The sequence below is a fragment of the Hemiscyllium ocellatum genome, chromosome 7 (assembly GCF_020745735.1).
Source record: "Hemiscyllium ocellatum isolate sHemOce1 chromosome 7, sHemOce1.pat.X.cur, whole genome shotgun sequence".
Classification (NCBI taxonomy): domain Eukaryota; kingdom Metazoa; phylum Chordata; class Chondrichthyes; order Orectolobiformes; family Hemiscylliidae; genus Hemiscyllium; species Hemiscyllium ocellatum.
Window position 1 is genome coordinate 104,155,934 of NC_083407.1, and position 10,068 is coordinate 104,166,001.

The following is a 10,068-nucleotide window of genomic DNA, read 5'->3' on the forward strand; positions in this document are numbered from 1 at the left end:
AAGGGTTCATAAAAGATTTACAAGGATGTTGCCAGGGTTGGAGAATTTCAGCTATAGTGAGAGGCTGGGATTTTCCCTGGAGCGTCAGAAGCTGAGGAGTGACCTTATAGAGGTTTACAAAATTATGAGGGGCATGGATAGGATAAATAGGCAAAGTTTTTTCCCTGGAGTCGGGGAGTCCAGAACTAGAGGACCTAGGTTTAGGGTGAGAGGGGAAAGATATAAAAGAGACCTACGGGGCAACTTTTTCACATGGAGGGTGGTACATGTATAAAATGAGCTGCCAGAGGAAGTGGTGGAGGCTGGTACAATTGCAACATTAAAGAGGCATTTAGATGGGTACATGGATAGGAAGGATTTGGAGGGATATGGGCCAGGTGCTGGCAGGTGGGACTAGATTAGGTTGGGATATCTGGTTGGCATGGACGGGTTGGACCGAAGGGTCTTTTTCCATGCTGTACATCCCTATGACTCTTTGACTCGACTTCCAAAAAGCACCTAAAAACCCTTTATGCTGGCTTTAGTCCCTTCCAATATCTTTGACTTTCTGCACATTATCTTACCTCCATTTGGTCATCTTGGTTCTGTCGGCCTTCAGACCCTTACTGAACAAAACTGACCCTCAGCCTTAACAGTATTTTGGGAGACAGAGATTCAGATTTTCATTTTTTTTGTGTGTGTGATGAAGTACATGAGGGCAGCAACTCTGATTAGATGTAATTTTAAGTCCTGGTTACAAGCTCCAATCAGAGAGCTCTCTGAGATCCACCTCTGACATGGAAAATGCAACTGAGTATAGATACAACTTGCTGCTGTCAAAAGTTTCTCCAGGAGTCTTTGCTAGAGTCAACCAATCATGACTGACCACAATGAGCAAAGAGCAGTGGGGAGAGTGAGAGAAGAAAGTTACTTCAGTCAAGCTCTTGAACAAATGCTCTTCATTTATCACAGGAAGCAGTCTATATGACTTTAGAGACTCGGCTGAGAATCGATGAGAATTGATAAACTGTCTTGAGTACAAGGATGTTACAATGCTGATTGCAGAAACAAAAGAGAGGTTTCAAGAGACATTTGTACAAGGTCAATCAGGCAAGTTTTAATATAGATTGAAAGTAAATGTCAAATCAATTGTACTCACGCGGAAATCAACCTGAGTATGAACAAAATGGAAATGACACAGAGTAAATAGACCAGACCAAGTAGACAACAAGCCAGATCTGGATACATCACGTCTTGGGGTGGCAACTGCTCTGCCCAAGAACATAAGACACTAGAGAGAGATGTGAACACGGCCCAGTCCAGCCCGCAAACCAACCTTCCATCCATTGGCTCCATCTACACTTCTCATTGCTTCGGGAAGGCAGCCAACATCATCAAGGACACCTCCCATGCCAGTTATAATCTCTTCCAACCTCTTCCGTCAGGCAAAACATACAAAAACTTAAACACACGCACCATAAGGTATTTCCCTGCTGTTATTAGACTTCTGAATGGACCTCTCAAAATTCAAATCTAATATTGATCTCGCTCTTTGTGCACCTTCTCTGCAGCTGTAATATTGTATTCCTCACTCTGTTCTCTTGTCCCTAAGGCAGTTTGTATGGTATGATCTGCCTGTACTGTATGCAAAACAAAACCTTTCACTGTACCTAGGTACATGTGACAATAATAAATAAAAAAAAAGGAGGCACATTAGCACAGTATTGCATTTCTTTTCATACAAAAAAAGATATAGTCACATGGTACCCAATATTGTATTAGTAATTCATTTTTCTCAGTTGCTGGGAAGTCACTTTTCTTTTCCCAAAGATATCTGAAGTCAGTACATAAGAATCAAATCCAATTTTAGCAAAAAAAACCATACAACTCCAAGCTTTCTTTATGGTGTTAAAAAAAAACAAAGTTCCATTTTCCCGCTTATGTTTCCAAAGACATGTCGTCTTCACAACATAGTTTCAAGCCTTTTGAATGTTCTGCTGTCATGTTCGTTCTTTAGAGACATTGAGGTTGAAATATCCTTCCTAACAGTGGTAAGAGTGTCGAGATTAGAGTGGTGCTGAAAATGCACAGCAGGTCAGGCAGCATCCGAGGAGCAGGAAAATCGACATTTCAGGCGGGAGGCCTTCATCAGTTCTTGATGCCCTTTATCATTCCTGATGAAGGGCTCCTGCCCGAAACATCGATTTTCCTGCTCCTCGGATGCTGCCTGACCTGCTGTACTTTTCCAGCACCACTCTAATCTTGAGTCTAAACTCCAGGATCTGCAGACCTCACTTTCGCTGAGTGGTAAGAGTGTGATTACTCTTAGAAGCTCTGGCTTGTTAATCAAATCTGTTGCATTGTCATAATTTTGCTATATTGCAATTGGAAAATCAGCCTGTTCTGCTTCATATTAACTTTCATTTTGACTGCCAGCAATAGCAGAAAATTTGCATCCATTGAGTCTTAGCTGTGTTTGTGGCCAGTTCTGAAGAAGACTGATACTGGATTTGAAACATTAAGTCAATTTCTCTGTCTACAGATGTTGTCAGACCCGATGAGCTTTTCTAGCTTTTTTTGTGTATTTTTCTTTGTTTTAGTATCTGCGTGTGGCTTTTAGCAGCTTTCTGCAGCTCTGGGCATTCCTGTGTTCCTCATTTAGCAGCTGTACCTCTCTGCAGCTCTTCAACACTCAATCTCAGTTCCACTCTGACACCATGTTCTGAGCTTGTGGGTGACTGTCAGGCTAACACTGTGCCTTTATCGAACTGACTGTTAGACAGATGTCTCAAAATAAGGATATCATGGCTGTGGCAGGTCAAGAGGCACATTAATGCAGTGTTGCAAATCCATCCCAAGAAGAGACAAGATTTTATCGCAATTAGAAATTCAACAGAAAGAAAGGCTTACACTTATATTGCTTGTTTCATTACCACTGGCTTTCTTTCTTTTCCATGCAAGTTTCCAACTTAGCCTGGAAAACTGCCCAGGAAATGCACTGTTGAGGAGAAAGAGGAGAGCAAAAGGAATTGAGGGAGCTCAGTTTTGGAGGCAGTGGCAGTGATGGGAGTTGCTAGGGGCCCACAGCAGGTACCTTACCAGTTGGCTACGAGGCAATTGGTGCACCCGGGCAGAACTCTGGTGGTTGGCGGCATCGTGGAAGAAGGCTCCAGGCCCGGAGCAGCACCAGTGTGGGACCCTGGCAGCCTGTGGTAAGGCGCTGGTTAGCCAGAATGGCAGTCGGCAGTGAGATGGCAATGTGGAGGCATGGGATCGAGAGATCGAGTCCAGCAAGGGAGAGAGAGAGATCAGAACCTTGTGGGGGAAGCCCAGCATTCAGCGACAGTGGGCCTATGGGTAAAGGACTGGAATTTAGAACTTTAATTTTATTTGGAACTGCACCGTTGAACTTTTAACATATTTCTTTATTTTCCCACTTTTCAACCCAATATTTTGTACCTAAGATGGCACCATGAATAGCGACATTATAAATTTTTCACTGCGCTCTCGTATCCCCGTAACGGTGTACATGTAAAAAATAAAACCTGATTCAACATTGACACCTCCGACCATTTCATTGCCAATTTCTGAGTGTCATCATCCTTATGTGGAAATGTGGCAGTCAAGTTGTGCACAACAAACAGGAATGAGATAAATGTTTTTGATGGTATCTGTTGAGTGGAGTGAATGAGAAAGGGTACTTCTGAATATGGAAAAGTGGGACTGCGGAATATCTGATGAAATTGGAACTTGTCCTCAGTGGCAGTGGTTAACAACAGGACATGCTGCTGAAACCATTGGAATGGTGATTATTTTCCAAGAAACTAACTGAGCAAAACAAAACCTGACTTTGCCTCAGGTGAGGGGAGAGGTTGGGAAGGAGAGCCCTTCATGGTATTCTCAGCTGGTGCAAGAATGGTACCCACGCTGTTGGTGTCATTCTGCATCACAAACAGTCTTCCAGCCACTGAGCTAACCAATCCCCTCTATTAGCTAAGGAAGCATATGGAAAATGATAAAAACTCAGTAGGTCTACGCATGTGAATGAAATGCCATTTTCCAAACCAGACATCTTGACTAAAAGCAAGACGCAAATGCAGAGAATTCTGTGGAACCTCAGCAGATCTGGCAGCATCTGTGGAGAGAGAAACAGAGTTAATGTTCCAAAGCCAGGAGGACTCTTCTTCAGAATGGTTCTGAAGTAGTCATACCAGAATTGAAACATTGAATTTCTTTCTCTCTCTTCACAGAATACTGCCGGACCTGCTGAGTTTCTCCAGCATCTGCTGCACTTCGTAAAATCCCTACAGTGTGAAAACAGGTCATTCAGCCCAAAACCAACCCTCTGAAGAATAACCCACCCAGACCTATTCTCCTACTCTATATTTACCCATGACTAACACACCCCCAAACACCACAGATAATTTTACCACAGCCAATTCACCTAACCAGCACATTTTTGAATTGTGGGAGGAAACCTACGCAGACATGAGGAGAATGTGCAAACTCTACACAGTCAGCCAAGGCCAGAATTGAATCCAGGTCCCTGTTGCTATGAGAGCAGCAGTGCTAACCACTGAGCCAACCAACATTGTCATCTCCTTTGAAGTTTGTATCACATGTAGACAAGGTGGTTCAAAAGGCATTTGGCATGCTTGCCTTCATTGCTCAGGCCTTTGAGTATACGACTTAGGACATTATGTTGAGGTTGTACAGGACATTGGTGAGGCCTCTTCTGGAGTACTGTGTCCAGTTCTGGTCGCCCTATTGTAGGCAGGATATTATTAAGCTGGAGAAAGTTCAGACAAGATTTACCAGGATGTTGTTAGGAATGGAAGGTTTGACATATAAGGAGAGGCTGAATAGGCTGGACTTTTCTCAGTGGAGTGTAGGAAGTTGTAGGATGACCTTATCAACATTTATAAAATTATGAGGGGTGGTTTCTAAAATCATAAGGTAAGTGACAGATCTATTCCCTAGGGTGGGGGGATTTCAAAACTCAGGCGCATGTTTTTAAGGTTAAAGGAGAAAGATTTTAAAAAAGCATGGGGGCAACTTTTTTACACAGAGAGTGATTCCTGCATGGAGTGAACTTACAGAGAAAGTGGTGACTATGGGCACAGTTACAAAGCTTAAAAGACATTTGGATAAGTTCATGAATAAGAAATGTTTGAAGGATATGGGCCAAGCGCAGGCAGGTGGGACCCGTTAAGTTTGGGACTACGGTTCAAATGGACTGGTTGGATTGAAGGGTCTGTTTCTGTGCTGGAGGACTCGATAACTGTCCTCCTGAAATCTGATTCTGCAAATTACTTGATTGTTGGCAACTGAATTCCTGGTACTCAAAATGATCAGATCTAATTGTTTCATGTCTTGCTGCATGGTAGTACAGTCCCTGCTATGGCATCTGAAGGTCAGGTTTGAGACCCTCTCTGGGATCCGATGGGAGGTGTATTCAGAATGTGACCCAAACGTATGGGGGTCAACTTGTAAGTCAATCAACTTGCAACATTCGATAATGACAGACAGTAATAGTGGGTGAGATTCCTGGCCTGCCAGTTGATGGAAAGAATCTCGGAGCTGCATGATTCTATGTGGGGATGGAGTGGTAATTGGCTGGATGGCCAGCTTGGATCAGATTGTTGTCAACCAATAGGGGATTCAACCCCTATTCTGACTGAGGTTGGTTTGCGGGGGGGCTATGAGTCAAATCTGCCTTTGGGCAATGAACTCAAGAAGAGGAAGAAATGTTGCAGATAATTTCACATTTGATTTCGGCGGGTCGGTGTGGACTTGTTGGGCCGAAGGGCCTGTTTCCACACTGTAATCTAATCTAATCTAAGAATCTAAGATTAAGTGGCATGTATAAAGTCTATTTACTTGCTGCCAAATGGGGTAATGGTGAAGTGTTGTCACTGCTTTGATGCCAGAAACGCAGCAATCAATTTGTATCCAAGCTGACATAAACAGCAAAGAGCCAACATTTTGTAGATAAGTTGAGAGGTAAATATCAACTGGTGCATCAGCAAGAACTTCCCTACCTTTTGAGATGCCGCAGGACCTTTCGCTGAAAAGGCTAGTGGGAGTCAGCTTAACGTCTCATCTGTAAAAGGGTCTCTATGATAGTGTCATATTCCCTCAGTGCTGAGCTGAGCTATCGACCTGGATTTTGCACTTAGCTCCTGGAAAGGGGGCCTTGCACTCATAACTTTGTAACTCAAAGGCAAGAGGGCATATTAGAGTCTGTAAATGAGAGCAGTGTGGGGCTGGTCTCTGATATCCCCGTGGTTGAGTAACATTCCAGTACTCCCTTTACAGGTTGACATGAATAAAATGATGATATGATGGAGTCTGGCACAGCAATCACATTAATGACCCCTGGCATACACACTGGTGCCCTTGTGGCTCTGGGGTGGAGGGCAAGGGATAATGGTGGTGAGAGACAGTGACATTAAACCCCTTTACTACCCTGGTAAGCATCAGAACAGGGGACTCTCCAACAACTGCTTGACCTGTTGAGGAAACAAGTCAAAATACCTGGGTGTAATATTAGTGGCACTTGCATCCACTCTCATTACTCTTGTCTGTGAGTTGAATCGCTGATACTTGACAAAACCAACGTCCTTTCAAGGCAAAGAGAAAGAGGGAATTTGGACACTCTGGTGCTTGAACCTGTTAAAACGAAAGAGGGGAGTTGGGAACCAGTTTTAAATCAATCCCAGATTGAGTGGGTGGCGGGAGCATTTCTGTTTCTCTGTTGCCTTTCAAAGGCCCAAGCTCAGCATAAATTCAGGAACACTCAACTCAATTCCCTTTTAACTGATAACCTCCAGCAAAAATCTGTCTGTAATTCGACATTAAATGATACACTGAATAGCTCTTACCTTACAGTAAATGCCATAGTTCAGCATTAATCTGTCAGTCTCCAAGTTTTGTCTTTTGAAGTCAGTTGATGGTAAGAACTGGGACATTTACTGCCTTTAATCTTTGAGCACAAATGACTGAGGCATGTACTGAGGTGCCACCTCACATCAAGTACTGGCTAATCCATATTGTGCCTAATTCTCTTCGTATTCACAAGGATGGGAAGACCTTAGAAAGGGTGTTTAGAAAAGAGAACTAAAATGGGTTCTGAATACAGCAATAGGAGGAGAAGGCAGATGAATGCACAGCTGGGAAGATGGTGCAGGAGGGAGGGCTTTAGATTCTTGGGACACTAGGACTGGCTCCCGGGAAGGTGACCCCTGTACAAACTCAACTTGCCAGGGTGTCTTGCTCGGACTGTTGGGACAGCTTTAAACTAACTTGGCAGGAGTGTGGGAAGGAAGGGAGTATCATAGAGGAGAACACCACGCTTTGCAAAATGCTTTGGGATACAGTTGACTCTAGCAAGTTAATAGGTGAAGTCAGAATGAGGGAGAAAGGAATGAAATCCAAACCAGAGTCAACGTGCATGCATGTAATGCATGCGTGCATTGGGCGGCACGGTGGCACAGTGGTTAGCACTGCTGCCTCACAGCGCCAGAGACCCGGGTTCAATTCCGCCTCAGGCGACTGACTATCTGGAGTTCGCACGTTCTCCCTGTGTCTGTGTGGGTTTCCTCCGGGTGCTCCGGTTTCCTCCCACAGTCCAAAGATGTGTGGATCAGGTGAATTGGCCATGCTCAATTGCCCGTAGTGTTAGATAAGGGGTAAATGTAGGTGTATGGGTGGGTTGCGCTTCGGCTGGTCAGTGTGGACTTGTTGGGCCGAAGGGCCTAATCTAATGCACAGAGTTTGGAAGTTCCGGCTACAGATTGCTACGTGGACACATGATGCTGCAGCATTGATGGAGACTTGGCTCAAGGAAAGACAAAACTGGGTGTTCAATAATCCTGGGGATAGGTTGTTCAGGAATGTCAGAAAGGAAGAAAAGGAGGAGAGGTGAAAAGGAGAGGATGGATCCTGTCGGGATTTTCCCTGAGCAGACTACCAAAGTTATTTGGCAGAATGCTACATCACCAGAACTTTCCAAGACATCGCTTGACTGTGGGTGAGAAGGGCACTGCCTGTCAGATCCTTCATGTGCGCGTGGACTCTGTGCGCCAACCTCAAAGCAGCCGCAGGTCGGTAGAGACTCTCATACAGTTCCTTCTGGAATGTGCCTTTGGAAAGACGATCTGGAGAGAGATGCAGTGGTTCTTGTTGAGGTTCATTCTGAGGACCCTGTGCTCTACGGTCTGATCTCTGGGACGCACACCAAGACAAACATCAACTGCACCTGGAGGGCCATCAACTTGCTGAAAGGTGCTCTTTGGTCTGCCTGGTCTTCCAGTGTGAAATGTTGACCCTGACTGAATGTTGCAGATCGGCACTTTCCAAGGTCCAGGACGACGTGCTGAGGGCTGCACTAAAGCTTGGGGCAGGTGCTGCCAAGGTGCACTGCAGAAAGGCCTTTCTGTCACAAAGTAGTGAGGGGTTGGTAACTATAGAAACGCATGTGACTTTTATTGAAATATGTACAGCTCTTGTCATATTTAGTTATTGATCCAATGTTTGCAATTGGACTGGGAAAGGTAGAAGATAGAAGCAGAATGCCATTCGACCCCTCGGGCCTGCTCCACCATTCAATCTGATTACACCTCAGTATACTAATCCTACCCTCCTCCCATGTACCATAATCCCTTTAGCCACAAGAGCCATATCTACCTCCTTCTTGAAAACACATAACATTTTGGCATGAACCACTTTCTGTGGATGTGAATGCCGTAAGCTCACCATTCACTGGGTGAAGAAATTCCTCCTCATCTCAGTCCTAAATGGTTTACCTCTCATCCTTAAACTGTGACTCCCCCCAGTTCTGGACTCCCCCACCATCAGGAACATTCTTCCTGCATCTAACTGTCCAGTACTGTTTAATTTCATAGAGTTCTATGAGATCTTCCCGCATTCTTCTAAACTCCAGTGAACACAATCCTAACGGATTCAATCTCTCTTCATACACCAGTACTGCCATCCCAGGAACCAGTCTGGTAAAGTGCTAAATGGTGTAAAGTGCTCAACTGAGATTTTTACAGTAATTTCTGTAATGTTCAATCAGAATCATTACGTACTTATAGGTATTTTATGAATAAAGCATATTTTTGCAAAAAAAACCTCTTTCGTACAATTACACTCAATAAAGGCCATCAATGCTCCCTCTGCATAGACCGAATATCCCCTCACACACTCACTGTCAGAGACAGATGGGCAAATTGACAAAAAAAATTGGTTTTAATTTATACATACGATTTGGGCAGCAGTTTAATTGCCTGTTATCATTTGCAGATGGAACACTATTTGAATCAATATACATTAATTAGATGTTAATTATTAATTAAGCTGCAATGCTCCTGTAGATTTCAATCAAACTGAATGGCACTACACTTCTTTCTCCCCCAGCATCTTCAGCGTGTGCTTGGTATTGAGATTTGGTTGCTGGGGCCGTGAAAGACTCGAGTCAGCAGTTTTTGGCAGCTTCTGAATCTCCTAGACAACCAAGATGGAGATGAAATGCTGATTTAGTCCCTGCTTGACAAAAGACGCTGTGTGGCTGAAGGGGGATTGAAGACTGTGCCCGGAATATACACCCAAAGGATTGTGACAGGGTAGATTGTCATGTAAAATTTTGGTGACTGGAGCTTTGGCGTACTTATCTGACCAGCCAGCTGGGATTACAAGTCTTAGATCAAGGTAGCTCGTGTTTTGAGCTCCAGAGGTTGCACAAGAAGTCCTCTGAAACACGCCTCTGCCAAAGCCCTGTCAACATTTATTCTGGACGATTTGGAGGATATCACATGTAGGGAATATATGCTCAGGTGACGAAGCTCAGCTGTCCCTTGTGAGAGTCACCATGTCTGAGTGGTGCCATTTGCCACTGGCTGTCCTAGATCCACAGGAGAAATGTAAGGAAGGTCATTGTGGGGCGAGATAGGGCAGCCATAACTACTGCAGGAAAGAGTGGGCAGCAGAGTGAGGAGGACATTGACATAACTCCACAAAATTCCATTACCAAGTCACCCTTTATTTACATGTGCACAGTACATGACGCTGACCCAGCTAGCTCAGAGC